The sequence below is a fragment of the Manis javanica genome, chromosome 3 (genome assembly GCF_040802235.1).
Source record: "Manis javanica isolate MJ-LG chromosome 3, MJ_LKY, whole genome shotgun sequence".
In the NCBI taxonomy this organism is placed as follows: domain Eukaryota; kingdom Metazoa; phylum Chordata; class Mammalia; order Pholidota; family Manidae; genus Manis; species Manis javanica.
This window is the reverse complement of record NC_133158.1, coordinates 177,355,134-177,377,249: the sequence shown is the minus strand read 5'-3', so window position 1 is coordinate 177,377,249 and position 22,116 is coordinate 177,355,134. Positions and strand designations below refer to the sequence as shown.

The window sequence follows — 22,116 nt, the reverse complement described above, 5'->3', positions numbered from 1 at the left end:
CCTAGAACCACCAAAGAGACTGAAGTTACTCAGGAAACAACAGAAACACACAACTTGGACACCAAATTTACGCCATAGAAAAGAAGAAATCACAAACCCCCTCCATGATACTAAGTAGCATTTCTGGCAAAAACAAATTTTCTTACAGTAAATCAACCAGGAAAAGTCCTGCAGCACATGGCATGGAGGAGCCTTGTCAAATGTTGGGTGCTTGTTACTCTGCTCCCAGCCTTTATTTTTTCCCCCATCCTTCCCCATGGAAGACTGCAGTCAGACACAGCAATCCATTGCAAGGAGGAGCTTTGCTTCTGTGGGATTAATCATGAGCCCACATGTCTGGCTGGGATGTGATTGATCTTGCTGGAGGAAATGCAATGGGAAGCTAATGCTGCCTTTTATCCAGTAAGCAAAGTTCAGAGATGTTTGCGTTCTGCTAGGTAAGCATGGCTTTCTTAAGACTCAAGCTAGATGGACTGCCCTCTCACCAGGAATTCTTGCCAAGGCAACACACAGGTGTGCCTCAGTGGACTTGCCTGAGCTGTAGAGGCCAGAGGGTCAGAATTGCTCATTTTGCAAATAGCATGATTTCATCATGTTTTGATTAGCATAAAATATTACAAGCCCATTCTATCCAAGAGATTGGCAAAAGAAAGCTGGATTAAGATCTATGCAGTAGTAGACTTGAGATATATAGGATATTTCCAATCACTAGCACATGCTAGATGCTGTCATTTCCTTATTTTTACAGAAAAGGAATCTTAGGGTTTTCTTTTTCTTCCTATATTCCCCACACCATCCTCCCAATAAAAAGCCCTAAGAACAGAATTCATTAAAAAATAAAATGAAAAGGGAAATACTGCATGGCTGTAAACTAATAAATGCTAAAGTTAGTTGGTAATTTGGGAGGCCTGCCCTTGACTGAGATGCCCAACAGAAGAAATGACATCATACCAAGATGTAATGTAGCCTAGTAGCCTTGAAAGCCAGCAGCCTGGGGCTCAGATCACCGCTTTGTGGCCACTTTCTAGCTGCAACTTCGGGTATATTGTCATTTCCAAGCTGCCAGGTCTTATTTGTTTGTTTGTTTGTTTGTTGTTTGTTTTAGTACTGTAATACTTTTATTTCTCCATTTTCTTAAAGTGGGAAATTGGTGAGACTGTAGTCTCTCATTTCAACTAGAATTCAACAAGAGAATGACGGAAGTGCCCAACCTACTACTGAGGACATAGTAAGTTTTCAACTAATGATAGGACTTTCTTTATTAGATCTATCAGGATCTAGGAGAAGCAGGTGGTTTTTGATGGCTGGGTTGCCAGGGGAAGCAAACAGTTCTTCTGAACAGCAAAATTCCCTCCCTTGCGTTGAGGGCGAAATCCTGTCCTGACGCACCCAGTACCAAAAAGGCTTAATCCTCTGCCCTCGAGGTCATCATAAAAGCATTTAAGTGCTTATATCAAAATGCTTATTTCAGCTCTACCCAATCACAAGAGCAGTTTCAAATCTATACATTGTGCATGTTATTTACAAACCACCTATAGGCCGAGAAGGACTCAGACCAGAGACTAATGCTCAAGGGACTGTATGGCTCTGAGAACATCTGGGGTAAGAAACAAGCCAGGGTAAACAGTGATTAAGCAGCAGTGAGTGTGGCTTCATTTTCTGAACCTGTGTTGGAGGCCAGGTCCTGTGCTGGGAGCTTTCTCTACAGGATCCCATGTGAGTGACGTCTCCATAAAGGCTGCAGGGACATTAGAAGGCAGATAGATGGAGGGTTGGAGAGGGAAGCCCTGTGGCCTTAAGGGGCCTCCACAGCCATCATAGTCATTATTTATGGAGCAATTGCTGTGTTCTCAGCAGTATGCCGAGCACCACACATGTGCCTTTTCACTCAGTATGATAACCCTGCAGTGTAGAACCAAGGCCCTCCATCCCTAGTGTCCGGATTCTGTCTCACATATTGTGCACCTTGCTGAGTCCCATAGTCACAGGCCCAGAACTTAGTACCTGGGGATCACCCAAAGGCCTGTGCTTACATGCCTGGAACTGCCCTCTTCACACCCACCAAGACTGCCAGGGGGAGCACAGAGACCAATGGTAGGGGATGTAGAAAGGGCACCTCACATTCAGATTTTTGGGATTCCTGAGCAGGCAGGAGAGTGGAGTTTACATATGAGGACCCTAAAAAAAAGGCCCATGTGGAATTTTACCACCCACTTTGCATATGTACTACAGTAAGCTGCAAATAACAGTGAATTTTGATAAATTTCACAATCTATGCTAGCATTAGCTTACATTTACCCAGTGCCTGCTACTGTGTGCCAGCACCATTCTGAGTGATTAACGTGTATTAACGCAATCCTCGCAGGAATCCCGTGTGGCAGGTGCTGTGGTTAGGCCCATTGTATAGATGGGGAAGCAAAGCCAGACAAGTAAAGCAGCTTGCCTGAGGTCACAGAGGTAAAGCGTGGCCCAGCCAGGATTTGAACCTGGGTGAATCTGACTACAAGGCCCACACTCTTAACCCCGCTGGGCCACAGACAAGAGGAGCCATGTACTGTGGGGCCTGAAGATGCAGCTTCTCCCAGCATCAGGCGGGTCCCTGACAAAGGTGATTGCAGGAAGGGACGGGCTCCTTCAGATAATGACATCAGTGATCCTCTAAACTGTAAAGAGGTTGGCACCAAAGATAATGGTGAAACATATGCCCTCTGGCCATTTTCAAGCCCCCTCCTTGTTGAATCAAGGAAAAAGATGGGTGGATTTTCCTGTTCTAACCCTTCCCATTTAGCATATTCAGCTGACGGCTGGGGGAGGCTGCTCGAAGCAGCTTGGGGGCCCTCCAAGAGCCTTGACATTCTTGTCAGAAAGACATTGGCATTGGCAGCTGTCCAGACACTGTGGTTGACTTTCAAACTATTTAATTGAAACCATATTTTTAAAAAAAAGGATGAGGTGGGTGTCAGAGCAAGAGGGAAGATCCTTGCCAAATATCCCTTCATACCCTTTTGCCGCCGCTGGCTCAAGCAGATAGGGCCACAGAGCTGACACGGCAGCATTAGCACAGTTGCGCTGTTGGACGTGGGCATAGTGTGACGTGTGCTACAGCAAAGGCGTTTGGCAGGATTCACCTGCCAAGGATATAAAGATGTAGCAGACAAGAGGCTGAATTAATGGACCGGCATGACCGGAGTGGGGAAATCTATTTGCATGCGATATTAACTGTGCTAATAAACTCCAGGCTGGGCTCAGCAGGCCAGGCAGTCCTCTTTGAACCTGGGGTTTTTCTTTGACAGCCCACCTGTGTGTTTTGTGCTGGCCAAGATGGGCTAAAGCAGGCAGGATTCACAGGTTGCCATTGGGTTTGTTTATGCCATTGTCCTAGAGTAGATACCTGTTTTAAATGCCTGTAACAATGTGTGAGTGCTGACCAAGCAGAATGATTCTGACCTCTCAAGAGTTTGGGGCCAGAGGGCCTTCCGTTTAGAGGGTTATGGTCTATGAAAAACAATGAAGAAACATTAGTACAGTGAGTTCCAGAAAATACCTGGGTGGAATAGGTTATTTTAATGAATTTGCATATTCCAATTTCCTGAAAGTCAGGATGGGACCAGGGTGAGCAAGTGAGGCAGGGTGCAAACTTGAGGCGGTGCTCAGGGCCCTGCAGGAGCGCAGCCAGCATCTGAGCCTGAGTGCCTTGCTCCCCCTGCCCTGGGCTCGCCCTGCTGAAAACGCCCATGGGAACGAGGTAGACCCATCAAAAGTTGGGTGGACTTAAATACACTTGATACCATCACTAATGCCCAGCTGAGTGTCAGCAGGTAGGGCCAGGGAGCCCTGTAAGAGGTGGGGGAGGTAGCAGGAGAGGGAGCCACCTGCCAGGTCACCGCTGTGAGGTCATAGGGGCCTCTGCCAGCCTGAGCTGCCAGGAGAATGGAGTAGTGCCCACCTCCTCCAGCACGTCACAGGGAGGGCTGCTGGAGGCTGGTAGCCCCCTGGCATGTGGCCAGTCTGTGTGCAGGCTCACCACACCCCTCCTGTTCCTGACCCAGGAAGCCCCAGCCCACTCACAGTACCTGGAAACTGTGGTGCTGGGCAAGACTTCATTTTCCTCTGAGGATGTTGAAACCACATCAAACTAGCACCATGCTAAGGCTCATTAGGAATGTTAGTTTTTAACAGAGCCCTGGATTCAGAGCAGCAGTCCCCAAATCTGCCTTATCAGAATCTCTGAGGTGGGGTGGATTCCTAGACCGACTGGAGCAGGATCTTGGAGAAGAGGTTAGGCCCCCAGGCTCAGCCCCAATCCTGAGCCAGCTAGACTGGGGCGGACGTCAGATGCTAAATGGAATCCGCACTGACCCACAGTCAACCTGGGAGGTGGCTGATGAAGGAACAACAAACCGTGTTTTGTTGCTGTCATCTTTCTGCAAAAGTAACAGGCTGAAAAGTGGTTTGTTGATTTGAGACCTCTGATGCTATGTAAAGCTCAGATAAATGTCATGTGTCTGGGATTGCCTATACCAAGTGATCATTATGTCACTTAAAGAAAAGACAGAATTAGCTGCCTTGACCCTACCAAGCAAGCAATGGAAAAGGACAAACATAAGTGAGCCAAAGTGGAAAAGAATGAAATGAGAGACTTTAGTTAAAATTGTTGCAGAATTTTGGAACACCAGAAATCTTACATTCCCTAAAATATCCCTGCAGTAGCTAAGGTCCTCAGGAAAGCAACAGCAGGTAACAAGGCTCTGAGGTGGGAGGGAGCAGGGTATGTCCAGCAAAGCCCTAGAGGCTCTGTGGTCCAGTGCAAGGCCACTCACCGAGCCACGAACCCTGTTTTAGGACTGCATCTGCCCAAGGAAAGGGGTACCTTCTTGAGCGCATGAAAGCCTCCATCCACAGGAAGGCCCTATTTTTTACATTTCAGAAGGTGCCACGTTGTCTAGCCCTATGTTTTGAGATCTGAAAGGCAACACATCTAAGTCCACAAAGAGGAGGAGGTAATAATGGTGGACCAGACAGGGCTGGACCACCAGAACTTGCGCGATATTACAGGGAATTTGGATTTTATTCTGGGTATAATGGGAAGGGAGTGAGGGTTTGAAGCAGGAAAGTGACATGCTCTGGTTTTTGTTTTAAAATGACCCATCAGGCTTAATGTGAAGAATATAGAATCACAAAGGGAAAAATTAGATGCATATTGTATCATCCAGGTGAGTGGTGGCAGTGGAGGGGTCTGGGCTGAGAGTGTAGGGTAGCCATGGAGATGAAGAATGCACTTCAATGGCAAAATATTGGGACTTTACAGATACTCTGATGATTCATAAGGGACAGTAAGAACAAATTTTTACTGTCTGGTGTCCAATCCCACCCCAAGTTGGCAGGACTTCCTTGTTGATTGAGAGCACATCCAAGCTGAAGGTCCTTGTGTTCCAGGTGCTGTGTGGTGCGGGGCTGCCAGGTGACTCCGTGATGGACTCTGTCCTTGGGGTCACCATCTCCTAAGACAGACTGATGGATGGAACAGTAATGGAAGGACACAAAAGGTACAGTCACAGACACCCGGCCCAGAGCTCAGGCTGACAAGGGGCCAGGAGGACTCTCTCAGTAACTGATTCTGAAGCCCCACCACAGGAAGAGAGGGACGTGCTGGGGTGAAAGGGGCAGGGCAGTCAAATCCATAGAGGCATGCAGATGTGGTATCTTGGGGGCATTCCTGACCCAGATGCGGGGAGGGGTAGGCAGGGAAGCAGGGAGCCATAAGATCTGGGGCCTTATCCTGGGCACAAAGGAGGGTCTCAGAGAGATTAAGGCAGATCAGACTGTCCCTCTGGAAGAACCCCTCTGATTCCCTGTGCATCAGAGTGGGGTTAGCGTAAAGGCAGGGAGATGAGTTAGGAGGTCTGGCAGTCTATTAATTTAAAATTATAATTACAGAAAAGCTCTGTATATGTCCCTAAGATACTTGGTGCCATTTTGATGAGTCTCAGGGATTCATCCAAATGCTTAGAAAAGAGTACTTGGGCCCCAGGAGTCTTAGCTGAAATCATACTGTCACCCAAGCATTGGTATTTATCAAGCATCTCCCATGTGGCTAGTGCTGGGGACCCAGTAGTAAAGTTAGAGCTGAGTGCAGAAGACATCGTGCATCCTGTGTGTTAAGCTCCTTAAGGACAAGTACCAGAGCCTGGAGAGCGTGTTGAGAAGAGTCAGATCTGTCTGGGGTGGCAGCCCAGAGAGTGACTTTGGAGTTGAAGTCTGAAAAAGAAGTTGGTATTAAACTATGTGAAATGGGGAGGGAGGCATTCCAGGTAAAGGAAGCAGTGTGTGCAAAGGCCCTGTAGCGAGATGAAGTGTGGCATATTTGAGAAGTTAAAGGAGTGTGCAGAGCAATGAGGACAGTGGTGAGGGATAAGGGGAAAGGAAGAGGGCCAGGCCTGGTCTGTGCTCAGAGCCAACTCCTTGGAAGCATTTGAAGTTACAACGTGAAGGTCACATGTTACTATTGAGACAGTCATTTCTTGATATCTCTTTGACCTCCTGGGCATGGTGGGTTGTAGACAGAATCAAGAAGAAGAGTTAGCTATGCTCATGGCGCAACTTCTCACCTACTCCTTAGTTGCCTTTTGTCCCTCAGATGCAAGGATTTCAGTGCCAGTCCTGGGTTCATGGTGTTTGGACTTCCTTGGAGTTTGTGTATATTTTACCTGGCACCAATATAACCTTCCTGTATGTATCCCAAGATACACAGTCTTGGACAGAAAAGCACATAAACTTTGCTAAAGGCTCTGGCCACTGAGCAGTAGCAATGCACAGTCCCCCTGCTTATTTGACAAGGAGCTACTCCCACTTTATGAATGTGCTCATTCTCAAAGAGTGAGTGAATGTTGGTCCTCAAGACATTTCAGCCCCAGAGGAAAGAAAATATTTGAGGTCTTTACCCAATGTGCAGAAAGGCAGCCACATAGCTCAGCACCAACACTCACTGAATGCACACATGTATTAAGCATTTGCTGTATTCAAGGTTTTGTAGATCCTGAAACCAAGACCCAAGAAGTTCAATAACTTGTCCCAGGAATATGAATAAGAAGGGACAGAGTCTGAATACACACCCAGTGCCACCTGTTTCCAAAGTCCCAGTGCTCGACCAGAGTGCCACACAGCTGCCCCCAGGTCCATACTGCATCCCAGAGAGCAGGGCCCCAGCCTGCAGGATAGAGGGCACTCATTCAAGAGATAAGGATCTGATAGGAAGAGTCACCCAGATTTGGCCATATCTGCCCAGGGAAGTTGGTGGCTGAGTAGGAGCTGAAGCCGAGTGTCCTCTCCACCCTGGCTCCTCCCCTGTTCCTCCACCACATGAGTCCTTCACCCTCTGAACTTCCATTCCTAACCAGGTGGGCACAGTGATGGTCCATGACCCTCATGGGGTGTGATGAGGGTCAAGGAGTTAGAGCGCATGCTGTATCTAGAGCAGCACCTGTCACTGACGTCTACATCTTTTTATCCCAGCCCACTTTGAGCTGTGAAGCTGGGCCATGTCCTGCTTAGAGCCTGACACGGGCAACCCATATGGTAGAAATCCCCGGCTTGGCAGTGTGTGGACCATGGAAGCCCCAGTGTAGACATTATGGGCTGATGTCCCAGAAGGGATTCTTTGACTAAATGCATGAAAATCAAGATTTCTGAACTCAAGTCCACAGTGATGTTCATGTCATGGCTTGATTGATGAATTACTCATAGTTTCTGCCTCCCCCAACTCTGGCAAGAACTTTGGCAGAACTTCTGTGCCATATCCAGTACTAGGAACTTGCCAACTTCACATCCTTAAAATAAAGCAGATTCCAAGATACATGGCAGGAGGTGGAAGATATGATTTTCCTTGATTGGGTAACTAAGAACCAGGCAGCAGGAAGGAGCCATTTGGGGCCAAAGAGCTGTTCACTTAAAAGTGTTTATTGACACCTGGAAACAGGGATTCAAATGAACTTCAAATGCTGTTTCCATTGCATAATTTCATAATGGTGATAAAATTCAGGCAAATATGAAAATAAGAGTGTCAAAGTCATTTTACTGCAGAGATTGTCTAGCAGAGACATTCAATGTCTCCCCACCAAATCTCGGAGTGGGAGAACCCTGGTAGGTCCTGGTGCAAGGAGGGCAGACACAGTAACGGCCAGTTGTTTTCTCAGAGACCACCTACTTTCTTTTCAGCCTGACTCAGCTTTGGTTGTTTTGCATAACTGGCCCTAAACCTCAGTATTTGCCCTTATTTTGTTTGCAATGTGTTTCCAGCATCAGGGAGATGCTCTCCGTCCTTGGAGGATTCTCTTCTGACCTATGTCACCCTTAGTAGACTGGGAGCTACTCCACATGGACTCTGAGCTCCAGGGACCCTGGACAGGCAGACACATTGAGAGGGAAGGGGTCTTGGCAGAGCACAAGGTGACACTCGATGGTCTCTGTCTGGCACCAGGGTGGCGGGTATCCTTGCGGTCCTTCCATATAAGTATCAGTGAGGAAGGAACCTTGGTCAAACCTTTACCCAGAATGTACTTGGTCACCATGACATGTCCCAGGGCAGAGATATGCCAGCTGCAGAAGGCTGTGCTTCCCCCTGAGATGCACTGGCAGCCCGAGACCCCTTCCCAAGGATGCACCAGTGTATGGATAGGTTTGGGTCCAGGGCTGCATGGGGCCTGTGGATCCACCACGACCCTGGGGACAGGAAGGCTCACAAAAGACACAACAAAAAAGAACAGTCAGTGGGATTGGGGGCGAGAGGGAGACGGAAGTGAGCCTGCTCACGTCCCTGCTCTAACCTACGGTTGCCCTCTGTCCTCTGTCCAGAGCTGCAGCACTGTGGAGTAAGCCCATGGCCCCAGCCGCTCCAGAGACATCCCGGCAGGTGCGGTGGGGCAGCTGGTGTTGTGAATCAGGCCGTTGCCAATCAGAAAACGGCTACTTCACAACACCAGGGTCGCACCCCACCACAGGCAGCACCCTGGCACCTCTGCACTCCGGGTCCCAGCACGCAGACTCCACCGCAGACACGGCACCCTAACGGCTTATCCCGCAATACAGACAGCTCCTCTTTTAAAGGAGAGGCCACTCCTGGGGCGGCAGCTTCCCACAGAGGAAACAGTGCTGCCGAGGCTCCCACTGTGAATGTGGAGTCATGTGCAAAGTGGCCCTAACTGGACACTTCCTCCCGGGCGCTGGAGCACACAGTGCTGGACTGGACTTTGTTTTGACACATGGTAGTAGCAGCTTTGAATAGGGCAAAGTGGAGGGATGGGAAGCCTTAGTTCCTGGGTGGTAGCCTCTGGGGACACTCCCGGAGAGAAGAAGGCCTTTTGCAGCCAGGTAGACAGGGAACATGTCCGGTTTCCAAGCTGGAAACAGACTCCCTGGTGAGGTAAAGCTGCTCTGAGTGTGAGTTCCAGGCTCTCCATCAGGCATGTGTCCCCATGCTGGATGGGAGCCAGCACAGGAAGACCCTTCCTAGGGTGTCTGTCTCCTGTCCTGGGGGTCTCCTGTCCTGGGAGCACAGCCTGGCACCTGTGCTGGCAGGTGGGTTCTCCTCCTGGCAGAGGTGGAAAAAAGTCCAAGTGCCTACATGCCTGACTTAAATCTTATGTGTGATGTAGTTCAGAGCCAAGGGGGAGTTTAAAGATGGATGTGTGGGTTGACTGGCATCCTTCCTGAGGCACGAGAAAAAGGCCGTGTCCATCTCTCAGACTTCAGTGGGATGGAGAGAGCACCAGGGCCACCCTGGTGAGCCCAGGCTCTATGGCATCTCAGGGCTGCACTGCTGTCCTATCAGAAGCCAGAGGGATGGACAGAAATAAGGCCGTGCAGGCATAGCACAGAGTGAGGCCACAAGGATGAAGCCAGGGACTAAAGCAGCCGTGGCTCTGCCCCCTTGGAGTTCTGGGAGGTGAGTCACTGCCTCTGGGAAGCTCTGCCTCGCAACCCATCGCCGAACTGCTAAGGCATCTCTGAAATGTGTACTAAGTCATGCTTGTGGAGAGCATCTTGAGAGTTAAGAGTCCCATTTTTTAGAAAGGTCTTCCTGCTTTCTCCTTAAAACATATCAACTGCACATTTCAGAATCCATCCGCTTACCGGTTTCCCTGCCACCAACAGGCTCCAAGCTGGTGCCGCTCACACTGTGGTGCTCAGTGGCAGCATCCGTGCATCAGGAGGGCACCACCCTGGGCCGTACTGCATACTTGCTGTGCCATGATCCCGGGGGCCTCAGGAGCCGTGTGCCCACAGGCCCTTCACAGGAGTCTCCAGAGTCGTGACCCCTCCTCCGGGCTCCCCACACCCTCTCTGCTTCCATTCCATCCCCATTTCTTCTGTTACAGCCAGATGATCCTTTCAAAATGTAAGCCTACATCACGTGAATCTGTCTACCCACGGCCTTAAAACTACTTAAAGAGTCAGCCAGCCTGCACTGGGACCTAAAGGTGGGATGCACTCTCCCTCCGTGCCCTCCCTCCCCCTGGCACCCTGCCGCAAGACCCCTCTCCAGTCCTCACCTCCGTTAGGCTCCCCCTGCCCCAGGGCCATCGGTGGCCCAGCGCTGCCTGGACTGCTCCCAAGCCCACCATCCTCCCCAGGAGTGCTGCCTTACTGTCCTCCCAGTTTCAGACAACACAACTGCCTACAGGCTCCTCAAGCAGGACAGCAGGCCGGTAATGGTTGGCCAGCACTCGGCAAGCTGAATCCTGCCCCTTCAGAGCATCATTTCATTCTGTCACTGTGCATTCTTTCCCGGAAATCCCCACTAATGGGTCCCTGCTAGCTACATGCCCTTGAGGGCAGAAACATTGAGCCTCATTCACTGCTGCACCCCAGCCTAGCTCAGTGTCTGGCACTGAGTAGAATGTCAAGAATACATGTGTTTAATGAATGGCTGAGCACAGCCTGAGCCAGAAGTATCCTTCAAGGTCAAACTCCCTCTCTTGCCCACTGGTGCCTTGGGCCTTTGATTCCTTTCAGTGGCATAGTCATAACAGCAGGCACTTCTGGAGTAGAAGCAGCAAGCCAGGTGCCACACTTTGTATACATCCCACTGTCGACTCAGTGCCTCAGTGTCCTCAGGACTGGCAGGTCACATGACCACCCTGCCAAGTAAGTACCAAGACCATGGCATCCATACATGGGTCACTGGTGGCACCAGCATTCAAATCCTGGCAGTCTGGGCCCAGAGCCCATTCCCTGAGCCACTGCTCCATGCTGCTGAAGGTCCAGAACGAAGGGGACAGAGCTGGACACAAGGCCCCAAGTGTGGCTCCAGGGACCCAGCAAAGCCCTCTCCATTGTCAGAGGCTACCAATCTGGTTCCTTAAGCCAGGGAGACGAGGCAGTATTCTCCTTCCTATGGGCTGTGCCTTCCTAAGAGGTCAGAGTCTAACCTTGTTTAAAGCAACTTCATAATGAACCTGATTGAAAACCTAATAAAAAATGGGGTCAAGTTGAGAGAATGAGAGAGCTGTTTAAGAACCAGAGGAAGGTCTACTTAATTTTGTTGTTATGTGGTAAATTCACTTGAAGTGTGCCCAGATGCCTTCAGAGGTTGGAGTCTGCAAAGCCACATGTGTGTGCCCTTGGAGCTGAGCATTTTCTGGGGCTGAGCCCAGTCAGAGGCCCATGCCTGGCCTACACACTTCCACCCACTGTTGCAAATGCAGCCTATCCTCCTCCAGAACATTCCAGACCCTCCACTTAGACTTGGGGCTGCCTGGCTGGGAAGACTAGAGTGTCCATCCCCAGCCCTTTTCTGAAACCTGGATTTGGGGATCTATACCATCTAAAGCTCTAGGTTTAGAATCTAATAACTGCCTTGGGGTCCTACATTTGCAGCTAGCCATATTCCAAATTATGGGGTTCCCTCAAGAGGTCCCATTGCAAACAGCTAAAAGCCCGGGTGGTGTGGGAAATTTGTCATACACACACAGTACCTCCTCCATCTGTCCTCAGACTGGTCACCATCTGCTGCCCTGGCCAGTGCTTCTGGGGAAAGCTAGTTTAGGAAGGACATTTCCTGAGTAAATGTTTAATGCTAAATAAATTAGTGGTCCTCAAAGTCTGGTCCCAGACAGCAACACCAGAGTCTCCTGGGAACGTGGCAGACACGCAAATCCTCCAGCCCTGTTGAGCTGGAAATCTCAGGTAGGACCCAGCAGTCAGGACGGAACAAGCCCTCTAGGGGATGGGGAAGCCTGAGCACCACTGAAGCAGAGTAAAAGACATGGGAAGACCTGCCTTCAGTACCGAATGATAAAAGGTCGCAGTAGTGGGGTGCCCACACCTGCCATCCGCAGTCGTGTGAAAAGTTTAGGGCATTTACTATATGTGGAACAAGTTTTTAAAAACCCACTTCTCTGAGTTTTAAAAGTAAATTCTCAGGTGTTCTGGGCTGTGGAAACCTGACCCTTTCCTTCTTCACTCAAATAAACACCCCAGAACATCCTTTATCCCTCACAGCAGGGACATTAGGAGGTAGAAGTCCACCAATTTAAAGGTTTAGATTTTTTCCCCCGTTTATTGAATCCTTAGCACAGTACGTGATCCATTTTAAAATCTTTGTTTCTTTCATCTGAGTTTACAACAATCCCATCTGGAAAAAAGGAACTAGAGGCAAAGAGAGAGAAAGTAACCCGGCCCCCAGGAATAAGGCATCTGCGTGCTGGAGCAGAGACGGGAGGCGTGTGGGTGTTCTCAGACCCACTCTGGGACCGGCATTCCATTTGCTGCCTCCTGAAGAAACTGCTGGGCACCAGGAGAGTCAGCTGCGAGCTCAGAGCGCCCTGTGATTGTCTGAGCGATTTAAAAAGCCATTTATGATTGGCAGGTAATTTGGGGAAACCCTGACTTTAAAACATAAAGCAATAAAAGACTAAACCCACTGGACAATCATTTCATATGGACTTGAAAATTTTATTTTACCTTGTGGGTTTCTTTTTTTGAAGGTGAGGAGATGATGTTCTGTTTTGCTTGTAATCGCTAGACATTTACCTTGGGCACACACACACCCCCTTATGCATCCCTTGTGCAAGCCACAGCCAAGGACATTTTCATCCCCACACATCTGTCTCTCAACAGGTACTGGCCCAGGGAAGTAAGACAATACAATATAGTGATGTGAGGGTCCCTTTCCCCCCATGCTACAAGGCAGAAGTTCCCATGTGCTGCATCTTACCTCCTGTGGTGAGGCTGCCCAGAGCACCTGGCACGCACAGAGCTGACATGTCAGGAAGCATTCACAGGCCTCCCACAGCTGAGGCGGGCTTCCGCCATGGTGTTAGCTTTTCATAGATTTTTTTAAAGGGGGACAGGGCAATAAAATCTGTTCCCCCACTCCCCCTGTCCACTAAAAAATCTCATAAAGAGCCTCATACAGACTAAAGAATATTTTTAATTACCGTTTTAAAAGGCATACCAGAAGAAAGTTTTGATAGAAAAGTGGATCAAAGTAAAATTAGTGAAACCTGATTTCTTTATTCTGATAGACCCTCCAGCTATCTAGTTCAGTCTTAGGGACTCCTGAATCCCACTCCCCCTCATTTCTAGGGCATGGCCTGGAACAGAAGGAAGGAGACCTGAGGCTGAGGCCTCGAGTGTAGGAAGCCCCACCACATGGTGCCAGGTCTGGGGTGCAGTGGAGCCAGCTGTCCATCAGTCATGGTCTCGGATGGAATCAGTGCAGGGTCCACTGGGGGACAGGAGCTGCTGGCCTGGCTGTGGGGAATGTCTGCAGCCTGCTGTGGAAATGCCCACCCAGCCTTGCCCTGTTGCAGCTCCATTTTGCAGATGGAGAATTGTGGGCTCAGTAAGGTCAGGTAACCTGCATTAGGCCACACAGCCTCGCCCTCTATTTCCATAGCCACAGTTCTTCCTGTGTCATCTCATTCCGGCACCGGGCAACCCTGGGAAGGGAAGCAGGATTCTTATTCCCGTTTTTCAGGTGAGGAACAGACTCGGAAAGGTTAACCTGCTCAAGGTCTCGCAACTGGGGAGTGGACTCTCCGGCTCCAGAGGTGTCTGCTGCTTACTGTCCTGAGGGCCCCCCTCCCTCCTGCACAGTCCTCCCCCAAAGCAGGCTACCCCAGTGGGACAGACTGCCTTCAGACTTTTCTGTCTTCTGCTTGAAACACTTGAGCACAGGGAGAGTAAGCACCAGAAGTGAGAGAAAAAAATCCATGCCCTCCTGGAGTGAACTTCCAAGGATGTTCCCTTGGGGCCTGACTCCATGTGAGAGGTTATGTGTGACTTTTTGACTGTGAAGCTCAATTATTTTCTGTCTTTGCCTGTACTATTTTTTCTTGTACATTGCCTAGAGGAATACCTCCTCAGTATTTAGAGACAAAACAAATAACAGAAAAAAAATCACACTGTTCAAGGACTAAGCCATTCAAAATCAAAAGGATTACAGATGTATAAGATAGAATGTGAAAGTCCCTTATAATCCTATCCCCAGAGATAACCCCTTTTTAATGATGTGAATTTTTTTTTTATGATTACAAAAGCTAGAAGCATTTAAAGGTACATCAGAACCACTTAGAAGCAAGTACATGTCATTGGCGTCTTTGGCAGACACAGGGAGGCCACACCCACCAACAGTTTGCTGCATGAGTTACCAGTCTCCCACTCTTGAGCCCTTTATGTTTGACTCAGAAAATAGAGGCTGACCTGCAATCCTATTGAAACAAGTGCCCCCAGCCCCACGGGTCCACCTGCGCTTCCCACCCATCTTCCTGCACTCCCCGCACTGACCATCATCGCCAAGGCCTCCACACACACTGTCCCCAGGTTTCAGCTTGACTCTCTCCCCTTAGTGGAAGCCACCCTGACCTTCCCATGGGGTGTGTGTCCCTGTCCACAGCAATACTGCTGCCCGCCCTGCCTTAGCTGCCACCTGCCGACTCTTGACGTCATTTACGTGTGATCTGGTCTCCTCCCATTAGACGGTGACCCCCCGAGGGAAGGGATAATTGTCTGCTTGGCTCACTGGTACACAGAACAGTGCCTGGCACACAGTAGGTGTTTGTGTCATCAGTGAATGTGGGACCCAGTTTTGCCAAGGCTGGGGAGGACGCAGCTGCCATCTTCACCACTCCAGCCTGCCTCTGCACTGTTCCCATAGGTGGATTCCTCTCAGCTGCACTCACAGGTCGGGGAACTCATAAGTTCGGGGAACCCAGAAGCCCATCGAGTCCAGTCCCTTCATGTTACTGATGGGAGCAACCAAGCCCACAAATGAAGGCTCTTGCCAAAAGGGAAGAATGCCTTCCAATGGGGCATTGTGACCAGAGGCTGTCACAGGACTTTTGGATGCGTCATGCAGAACACACAGAAAGAAAAGAGCTTCCTGGCCACCTTCCCTAAGTCCCAGACCAGGCCAGTCACCCATTACTCATGTGGCACCATGTACTTCAAAACCCTGCACACTCAATTAAGCAAAGAAATAACTATGATTTTGCAATATACTCTTTCTCCACCAAGCAGGAGACTTCAGAAGCACAGAGTCAGAGTCTGTTTTGCTCTTTGGCCTCCCTAGCACCTGGCACAATGCCTGGCATTTAGTCAGTGTTCTCAGGGACAGCTAATTTGCTGTCTCGTGCAGTGACCTGCTCTGTTCTGGCACACAGCAATGCTTAACACATCCCCCAACCTGCAAGAGACGTTCAGTGCATGTCTCCTCCTACAGCCACCAAACATTCAGAGGCTAATTCCAAGTTGGTGCCCCAAGAGAGGGTCCTGGCAAAGATGCCCTGTTTCTCCACGGAGCCAATGTGAAGCAGTAGGAATGATCTAGGACGTAGAAGAGAGACCTAAATTCTGTTACTTGCAGCTAAAAGCATTCATAACTAGTCTAATCAGAATTGTTATATTGGAATTACCACCCATTAAAGTAAGTGTGGAGGGAGGGAGCCCAGGGTGGATACAGTGATTCAAGGATGTCATCAAAAACAGGCTTTCCTTTCTGTTCTCCCGACCTTATCACCTCACCACAAGAGGTCTGCTGCTGCTCAAGGCATCGCCCCCACACTCCAAGGAGAAGAAAAGGGACTCAGAAAGGCCATTACTGTCCCTTCCTTTTACCAAGAGATGTGGCTTTCTCAGAAACCTCCACTTGTACCCAGCAGACTTCCACTTGCATCTCACTGGCTAGCGCTCCATCACTTGGCTGCCCTCCATGTCAGGGAAGCAAGAAGGGTGGGGATTCAACAATAGACAGTGGAAAAGCAGGAGCAGCGAGGGGGGAGGGAGTCCGTAGCTGTAAAATTAGCCAGCCAGCAGCATTTGCCAAAACTGCATAAGTTATTTTTTAATATGACTTTTCATGGGTTTTCTTATTATAAAAGCAATGAATATACATTGTAACTTCAGAAAATAAATATTTAAAGCTCTCTATAATCCCATCACACAGAAGTAACCATTGTTTATTCCTGGTTTATCACCCTTCCAGATCTTTGTATTTTCACATGGATGAAATGACACTATGGATTGCTCTGTAATTAGACTTTCCTCTTGATTGGGTGAAAACTGTTCCCAAATCATTAAATTCACATTTTATGTCTGTGTGTCCATCATGTAAGGTTCCATGGTTTGTTTATTCAGTCCATTCGTATTGGGCATTTGATGTCCGTGAGAGTAAAGGGTGAGGAGCCGACACCAGTGGCCCCTCCCAGCTCCATCTTCGGTTCAGCAGTTTCGCTCTTGGAATGTGTCATCAGGGACTAATCTTGGATATGCACATTCTTTAGCACTTTTGAAATATCCTACCAGATCGCCCTAGCAGATGGAGTGTTCCAATGCACAACCCCAGCAAATACCAGTGCCCATCACCTCCCCCAAATTTTTTACCAATACTGAGAAAAAGACCAGGACAACAGGAACGGAAGCCCAACCCAGCGCCCTCATTTCCCAGATGAGGGGACAGAGGGAAGCACGCCCACAAGGCCACACAGCTCTGCCAGCCCTGGAACCAAGGCCTCAGGACTGCAGGCCAGGTCCCTTGACACCCACTGTGCCACCTCCCGGAGCACCAGTAGGTCGGGCAGAAGCCCTGGGATTCAGGAGAGTCTTGGTGCAGGGTGCAGTGGCTTGGATGGCAGGAACAGGTACCAGGGGTTCTCAAGAAAGGGAGGCCATACCTGGGAGACCATGGGGACGTGATGCCCAGCAGGCAGCGGGGGTGGGCGATCCCAGGTGTGGGGATCACCCTGGATACACAGGTCTGCCCCTGATGCTGCAGTGTGCTGCCCCTCACACTGTGGGACCCTAAGCTTCTCACTTCCTCGTTTCTGGAACCAGTACAAATGAGGAAGCCTGGCTCAGAAACGGGTCCTCTTGTCCCCTTCACACCTGCTGTGAACTGAACTGTGTCCCCTTACAGGCCTTGTGTTGAAGCCCCAACCTCCATGCCACAGAATACGGCTGTCTCTGGGAACAGGGCCTTTGGGGAGGTGATTACGGTCAGGTGAGGTGGTAAGGCTGGATCCTGGTCTGATAGCACTGGTGTCCTTGTAAGCAGAGGAAGAGAGGCCGGCAAGGCACCCGCAGTGGGGCGGCCTGTGAGAACACAGAGCAGCTTCCTGCAAGCCAAGAAAGGGCCTCGGGAGAAACCAAGCCTGCTCTTGGCCTTCCATCTCCAGAATTCAGGTGACTGGCCTTGCTGAGGGCAGCCACCCCGTGCTATTGCGTTAGGGCCGCGGCCCCAGACTCATATGCGGCCCCGTGCTTGAGCGGATCACAGCGGCTGCTCCCGCGGCTCGAGCCCGAACAATCGCCGGCCTGACGCCGGGGGCAGGTGCTCTCCGCAAGCTGTGCGTCGGCGTGGCGGAAGCTGTGGACACCCACCCGTACTCCAAGCCAACGTGGGTTCCCCGTAACCGCGGTGGGCCGCTCCCTGTGCGCTGCCTGGTCCCCTCTCGGGCTGTGCGCCCAGAGCTCCTGCGGCTGCGGCTGGAGCCCGCTGGGCCTCCGTGCGGACCTCGTCTGCCGGGCCGTGCGTGGAGCCCGGGTCCCCGGGGCTGCCTTCACCAGGGAGGAATAGCAGGCAAAACAGTCCCGCCACGCTGCATGGCTCCTCGGACAGCCCCCAGCAGGGTGGAGCCCCGCTGGCCCCGGGGGACCGGCTCCCTGACGCCCCTCCTCCAACGCCTCCCCTCAACTCCTGCCTCCCGCAGGTTCCTCTCAAATACACTGCCTGTCTCGGCATCTGCCATTGAGGGAACCCACACCGCGGTGCCTGGGACAGAGAGCTGGGCTTAGGGCCCAAGACAGACCCAGCTGCATAAACTTACACGTTACCCACACGGGACAGAGGCCGTGGGGGCGGCAGGTAGCTGCTGGGGCTGCGGCGCGCCAAGTCCTCAGCAATGGCAGCTGAAGCAATGGCCACAGCCCAGGAGTGTTTGAGCCACAGAGACCCCGGTTCAAACCCCAGCTCTGCCGCTCACTAGCCAGGCGAACTCAGGGGGCAAGTAACTTGCCAGGCCTCCGTTTCACCAACAGTGGGAGTGGAAATAACACTGACAGCACAAGATAGGTGCTCGGCAGAAGGCAGCTGCCCTTTCTGAGGCAGCCGTGGAACTGAACTTCTCAGACCTGGCTTCAGGAAAGGACTCGCTGTCCAGCTGCAAGGAGTGTAGCCAAGCAGGCAGCCTCCAGCCGCAGCACCTTCCTCTCTGCCTCAGCATTTGGGCGGTAGCCCTTCTCTTTCCAGTCAGTCCCACCAGGGACTGCACAGCAAAGACTGAAGCCTGGCACTTTCCTTCCATTGTGGGACTTCTCTGAGGGGAAATCTTCCCTCTGGAGCTCCCATCTGCTTCATCAGACCCGAGGGCAGCCTGGGGTTCTCCTGCCCAGTCCTGCTTCCTCCCTTTCCTACCCTCCCAGGCCCCAAACAAAGCTCTCGAACTACTGCTTCCCTTTCAGCTGGGTCCTCTGGAGAATGGTGCTGAAACATCACCCTCTTCCTCTTATTTATGAATACACCCACTACTGCACAGAATCACAGTAGAGAGGATTTTCTTACGGCTGTGTCGGAGGGGCTCCAGACTCTAATCTCAGTGGAATCCCCCCAAAGGATCAGGATCAGTTTGCAAACAATAGAAACAGACCCTAGGTAATTTAATAGGAAAAACAACAGGAATTTATTGGAACGCTATGGGATTCTCAGAGAATCTAGGCAAAAGCTAAAGACCAGGCTCCATATAGACAGGGACCCAACAGCTCACACTCGCCTGGAATCATGAGCTCTCCCTTTTCCAGAACTCCACTGTTGACATTGGTTAAGTTCTGGTCAAATTTCAGTCCTTGTAATATCCCACTAGGGTTCAGATTCCAGGGAGAAGGTGTCCCAGGAGGCAGTAGGGCACTTTCGGAAGCAACTTTTCTTCTGCTGATGGACAGAACCAGTGACTGCATCCAGTCAAGTCGGAGGTGCCTGTCAGCAGGTACATGGACCTGCCACATGGCAAACCAAACAGGAAGGAGCAATGCCCGCCCTGCCCCAGTGTGTGCCAAGAGCTCAAAAGCCATTTATCGCCAGTGCATTTCCACCTGCTCAGGCCTGCCTAAACCACCATCCATCTATTCCGAGTGTTTTGACTTTCTTGGGTTCAGTAGCACTGTGCTTAATCTTAAGTGTTTTCCATCCCCCCAAAAGTATCAGTTATGGAATCAGGAAGGGTATATTCAAGCTCTTTCAAAAATACTTGCTTGGAATGTCTTAAACTGCATCCCTTTCCTCCAAAAGAGAACAACCCCTTTACCACCCTAACTCTCCCTCCATTTTTCACCCTGATGGAAGACATCAGGTTTTGATAGAACCAGTTTCATCGCCAGTTCTCTCAAATTTTGGTAACTTTTCAAAGGTCTCAGGATTTATTAATATTTTTAAAGGCTGTTTCACATTCCTTTCTCAAATTAAGCTCCTTATCCCAACCCTAAAACGTTCTGATAGTTGGGGAAATTCACAAACACGCAGAAGGCCGACAGCTCTGCCAGGAGACCCGCAGCTGTGATGTGGTGCCCTGTCCATAGCCTCTAGGTGGGGATTCACCTTCAAATGCTGGAGGCTGCTGCCTGCCAGTGACTCTGCGCTGAAGGGCTTTTGTGGGGTTTTGTTTGTTTCATTCTGATTGCTCACAGGTCAAGCTGGGAGTGTAGAGTTACAGCCCCTGGTGGGAGACCCCCCCACCCCGCAAAACAGGGGCATTTCCTAGGTAAATTCAGCAGCTCCCTTGCCCTTGGGGGATAACATGGTCTCCCAAAGTTCCTCAGGGGGCAAGGAGATGGAGCTCCCCTTGCCTCAGCAGTCATTTTTGAAAACTCACCTTGACAGCATGCCTGCCCTGCCCTGTCTCACTTCCCCGCTCCACTGCTGTTTCCTTGGATCACTTCCCAAATAAATTGCTTGCACATAAGTCCTTGTTTCAGTTTGCTCCCCCAGAATAGACCTCAAGGAAAGCCCCTCTTGAATCAGTTAAATCTGCTCACCAGAAAGGCTGCGAGAACAGCAGCACCCTCCACTGCTGACAGGGGTCCAGGAAGAAAGTGCCCTGGAGGGGACCCCCACCCCTACCCCTGGCCAGCTGGGAGGTGCCTGTGCCCTCCACCCACCTTCTCCCTGACCCAGCCAGGGTTCCCGCCCTGTGTACCAAGCTGCCGGTCCTGTCCTCGGCCTGGGGGGACTGGCCTGGAGGAACCAGGAGGCTGCTGCTGGGAATGCAAGGGCTGCAGTTGCCAACAGCTTCTCACTGCTGTATAGGCGCATTTCACACTGACAGCTACGGCAGGGGGGTGGGGGGTGGGGGGGATAGGACTATTTTTATATAAAACACCAGTTGCCATGGTAACATCCACATGACCCAATACTCATTCTAAGTCACACAGAAAATACCCTCGGGAAGGAAATGCAAGAAGCCCCATGACAGCGCATGCAGGGCTGCCCAGGGAGTCAAACAGCAAGAGGCGGCTCCTGGAAAAGAGGCCAGTCCAGCCCGGTGCACTTCTTCCTCCAACACGGGTCCAAGTCTTCCAGAAGTTTCACTTTGTAATCAGTGTAAAGGTTTAGAGGCCTGTGGGGAGCACTATAATCCGTGATTAGCCCAAGTGGCCTTGTGAGCCGCAGCTCCGCCTGGAAGACCAGAAGTTTCCCCAGGAGTGACCTATTTCACGGTCGAGATGGGCTATGACTCAGCTTGCCACGGTGCACTCAGGGGGCAGGGAGTCTGCCCAACACAGACCCCACCTCCTCCGCCCTGCAGAAGAGGAGCCAGCTGGAGGTCTGGGCTGAACCGAGCCCCCATGTAGAAAAGGAAAACATGGACAAGGAGTTGGCTCTTCAGGACCAGAGGGCGAGCTCATTCTGTAGCAGCCTCGTCCTGGTGTTCCCTGTGTCACCCAGGCCAGATACCAGTTCCTGCACACCTTAAGCTCCTTTACTTCCTCGTTAGCATAAATCCCAGGGCTAGGCTGGTCATCTGAAACCCTCAGAGACTTGGAAGACTTCTGAGGTGGTTTGGACAGCGGTCAGGGGACTATGGTGTAATTATCAGTAATTAGCGTAAGTAATTACGAACATTATTAGAGGGGTGGGTGTGGCCCATCCTCCAGGAACACCAACTGGACAAGTCACACTGAGACTTTCCCTCTCGGAGATAATGCAATAATAATAGTTACAATAAAAACAACGGCTGTCATTAATGGAGTACTTAGAGTATGTGAGTGCCTGACTCGTTTGATCCTAATGATGACCCTGCAAGGGACCACCGTCCTGCCTTCTACAGATGAGACTCAAGTCTCTCCGTCCCTGATGCTGAATAGCCTGTCTAAGCCGCTGGTACATGTCACGGAGCTGTGACCTGACCCCAGACCTGTCCGACTACCGAACATGTGCTTTTTGTTCACATCATGCCACGAAGATGATCAGCTAGGACTGCCCTGCCTGGGAAGAGAGTGGCTGAAGAGGTGTTCATGAGAGCAGAGAGAGGCCAGCTCTGTTTTTGTGAGTGATGATAGAGCTTCAGGATGTTAAGGGCTGGCTGCTTGTCTATTAGCCTCAGATCTTTGCTCACTCTTGTTATCGTC

At 50.7% G+C, this 22,116-nt stretch overlaps 1 long non-coding RNA gene across 1 annotated transcript; it reads left to right on the top strand.

Annotated features, from left to right (window-relative positions):
* The first annotated feature begins 1,096 nt into the window (after nucleotides 1–1,096).
* LOC118967967 (uncharacterized) lies at nucleotides 1,097–12,919 on the top strand. The gene is made up of 3 exons (XR_005055321.2): nucleotides 1,097–1,228; nucleotides 5,437–5,546; nucleotides 10,374–12,919. It is a non-coding gene; the product is annotated as an uncharacterized lncRNA (long non-coding RNA).
* Nucleotides 12,920–22,116: the final 9,197 nt, after the last annotated feature.